The sequence below is a fragment of the Bos indicus x Bos taurus genome, chromosome 11, assembly GCF_003369695.1.
Source record: "Bos indicus x Bos taurus breed Angus x Brahman F1 hybrid chromosome 11, Bos_hybrid_MaternalHap_v2.0, whole genome shotgun sequence".
NCBI lineage: Eukaryota > Metazoa > Chordata > Mammalia > Artiodactyla > Bovidae > Bos > Bos indicus x Bos taurus.
Genome location: NC_040086.1, coordinates 20,814,467 through 20,818,537, shown reverse-complemented (window position 1 = coordinate 20,818,537; position 4,071 = coordinate 20,814,467). Strand labels below are relative to the sequence as shown.

The 4,071-nt window shown below is 46.7% G+C and overlaps 1 pseudogene; it reads right to left on the bottom strand.

The window, feature by feature from the left end:
- Positions 1–1,733: 1,733 nt before the first annotated feature.
- Positions 1,734–3,803, bottom strand: LOC113900700 (annotated as a pseudogene).
- Between the last annotated feature and the right edge of the window lie 268 nt (positions 3,804–4,071).

Sequence of the window (4,071 nt, the reverse complement as noted above, 5' to 3'; positions counted from 1 at the left end):
TCTCTGGATGTTATTTGAGACTTTCACAAACATGGCTCAAGAGGAGTCAGCTTTCCTAAATGAGATGCAAGAACCATCTCTTGGTTTGGAGCAAGCTCTGCCTGCTCCATCCTGCAGGTCTTTACTCATCCCCCTTCTTCCTGCTTAACACATTTCCATAATGATGGCTTTCACCTGTTAGCTCGCATGTGCCTGGCACAGTATGAGACGAGACAGAGTTCGCTTCTGGACTGAACTGTGTTTTTCTGCAGGTGAGCTCTCATCTGTATTATATCCATCTACCCTTGGCAAGGACAAGCCCTTGTATAACCCAGTGTCCCTACACTAGCAGTATATTTGGAGAGTCTGCTATTGCCTTAGAGGCTATAAGTCCTCAAGGGCAAGGAACACTGAATCATTACTCTGAATCTCCAGGCAGCTAATAAAGTATTACAGCCTGTGGGCATTTGATAGCTATTTGTTTCTCTTCTCCCACATGAAATCTTAAGATTCTACCATTTGGGGACTTAGTTCTACCAGGCCACTCCTCTTTCAAGCTCAGCTTTGGGAAATAAGGAGTGTGTCTTCCCACATACGGTTCTTTTCAACTTAATGTGTTCATTTGAGCACCCAGAAACCATGGTGACAGATGCCATAGAAATAGAAAGAGCAGGGAGGTGGAACACAGAAAGGGAGGGCCCAAAACACCAGGGGGCTGGGAGCAGTGCTTTTGGGACACCAGTGTTTATTCTGAGCCAGCGGGATTATTTATCATGTCTTCATGCACAGCCTCTCCTTTGGGAACGTAGATGGTGTCGCTTCCTTACACACTTACATTCTCTGGGTCTCCAGAGGAGGAGAGACGCTGCATTCAGTGTTTAAAGACACACGTCACCATCACTACATCCTACTTTTGTGTCGCTTGTCACTTTTCAGTGCACATTCATGCACATTACTTCCCTCATTTGATGCTAACTGCGGGCAGATATTAATAGTATTCTCTCCTATTTTTCTGATGAATTTGAGGCTCAGACTAACTCGTCTCACATCACATGGCAGGTGAGGGGTCAGAGCTAACCTCCAGCTCTGTTTCCTTGAGCAGGCCTGCCTCTGCTAAGATTGGGCTGTACAGTGATGGGAATTCAAAGCAGGCAGTACAGATGGCCAGTGCATTTTGGCCCGTGGCATTCAGGTTAGAATGAGCTGAGTACAGTGAATCGTGGAGAGACAGCTGGCACTTCTGCATGAAGCCCATAGAAAGCTGTGCTTGGCTACAGGAGAAATTTTGCTAATTTTATGCCCTGAGACAAAGAAAAAGGTAAACCATAAGTGGATCCTGTTTTCAAGGCCGATGCGTCTTCACTGGCATGAGCAAACTTAAGTGCTTTCAACTTGATCTACCTGTGCTAACCCTCTGGTCCTGAGAAAGGCCACACAGCTGTCTCTGTCCCTCCTCAAAGCAGACTGAGTCAAAGGCAACAGGAAATAGAGTCCTGGGCATAGTGGCTGGGCATGTTCCAACCTCATATCCAGGACCCTGCTTTGTGCATGTCTGATGTAGTTGAACAGTGCTGCCTACAAATCCTGCCCCTTCTTGTCCTCATGTTACTGAGCAGCACCCTCTGGGGCTTTCCTGGGACAGATTTCCCTGTCCTTCTGCCTCTTCTATGATTTGCAAAAGCAAGAGAATAAGTTCATGTGTCTTGAGAATGAGTGGTGCATAAGTTTGTTTGAACCACCATATGGAGTTTTCATCATGGCTGAAGGTATTTTTTAATGTAGAAATTCCTTTTTCTATTTTAAGTAACCAAAGTTCATTCTCAAGAATACATTGTCCAACAACTAAAACACTCCCAGGATTTGTTTCTTATTTATACTGATTCTGCCTTCTATTATTATCCAAGAGCCTCTGGAATGGCATTTGCTTTTCAGCAGGTATCTAGAATCTAGGGTCAAGAACTAACTCAGAAAATGAAATTTCTTTTAAAAATTATAAAAGAGTTTAATCAGACATGACCTCTAGTGTATCTGTGCTACTATGGCACAGGGCTTGTGTACATCTTTTAGCAGAGTCCAGCCCTTCTTGTTGGTGGACAAGCTTTGTTACTTCTGCAGCAAGTTATTTCTGAAGACCCCACTTTACTGGCTCTTCGACATGCAGCTGCATTATTTATGCATGTGGTCAATCTCTGGAAGGGGCAGAAAAATGAAGAGTTTCAGGAACTTTTCTATCAAATCATCTTGCTATCTGCGAACAATTGATACAACTCAAATGGTGATGTCTTATCTCTGTTTAGCTAAACAGCATTGCCAGTGGCCTTTCCCAGTTTTGCTCCAGTTGTAAGTAGAGGAATAGATTCCAAATATGTCTTCTCCAGTCAACTTATGGATGAACTCATATCCGGATATGATATTGCCCAGCTGATCAGATCCACCTAGTTAGACCCAGTGTCCATAAGGCTGGAGCAGGTAGTAGAAATCACAAGCCTAGATACAATAGTCAGGACAGGGAAGCAACAGAATAATGGATAAAGAAGATGTGATACATATATACAATGGAATATTACTCAGCCATCAAAAGGAACAAAAATGAGCCATATATAGAGATATGGATGGACCTAGAGTCTGTCATACAGAGTGAAGTAAGTCAGAGAGAAACAAATATCATATATTAACATCTATGTGGAATCTAGAAAAATGGTACTGATGAACCTATTCACGGGGCAGGAATAGAGATGCAGACATAGAGAAGGGACAGGTGGACAGAGGTGGAAGGAGAGGGTTGGGGGCATTGGGGGAGTGGCATTGATACATATACACCGCCGTGTGTGAAACAGATAGCGAATGGGAGCCTGCTGTACAGCACAGGGAGCTCAGCTCGGTGCTCTGTGATGACCTGGAAGGGTGTGATGTGGGGGTGGTGTGAGGGAGGTCCAAGAGCGGGGGATGTATGTATAAGTTTGAGTCATTCTGTTGTGTCCAACTCTTTGTGACCCTCATGAACTGTAGCCCACCAGTCTCCTCTGTCCATGGAATTCTCCAGGCAAGAATACTGGAGTGGGTAGCCATTCCCTTCTCCAGGGGGTCTTCCCAACCCAGGGATCAAACCCGGCTCCCTGCATTGCAGGCAGGTTCTTTATGGTCTGAGCCTGATATATGTATACATATAGTTAATTTACTTCCTTGTACAGTAGAAACTAACATAATATTGTAAAGAAATTATTCTCCAAAAAAAGAAAAAGGAAAAGAAATCATAGGCCTGGAGTACCTGGTATAAAAGCTTTGCCAGACTATTGCCTTTTAGGCTCTTAAGCCCAGTCCAAATGCCCAGCCAACTCAGCAGCGTGCCCCCTGCCACCCCTCCCCTCTACCCATGTAAGGGGCCGCCTACTGCCTCTAGGAAGTCCACCAGGAGATACTGCTGCTACCATGTGAGGTGTCCAGAACCACGAAGTTGCCCCAGGTCCTCCTATTAGTGAAGAGCTGCAGGTGATGAACCGCCAGGGCCTCGAGCCCTGGGCAAAGGCATGCACTCTGCGACCGTCGCCTGGTGTTCCTGGGAACCACCATTCTGATCTCCCAGGGACGCGAGGCGCCGCCCACTAGTGACGTCACGCTGTGGCCAGCTCGCTGGAAGAGAAGAGGTCCAACAGTGCCAGGAGGTGTTCACCGTGAAACGAGTTGGCCTGGGCTCCAGGCTGCCATAGATGGTCCTGGGGAAGGTTTTCCACCGGGTCGCGATGAAAGAGCGCTGGGAGCTCTGTCTTTGTACGAGTCTCGGGGAAGAACTCCTTGAACAGACTTCGAGCCTTCTGCACCACCATCCACCCCTGAGTGTTCATGCAGGCCTCACGACGTCCCGGGGGCAAAACTCCTAACCCGCCTGCGGTACCAAATCACCGTGAAATGCACTGCAAAAAGGGTGCCGCCATCTTGGTGAAGCTCTGGACTAAGAGAAAGAGGATGATGACGGTGGGGATGAAGATGATGAAGACGAAGCTGGTCTGCCTGAAGGATATGAGGAAGAGGATGAGGACCAAGATGAACCAGCACTCTGGTGTCTGTCTAGTTTGGTCTGATCTGTGAGATACC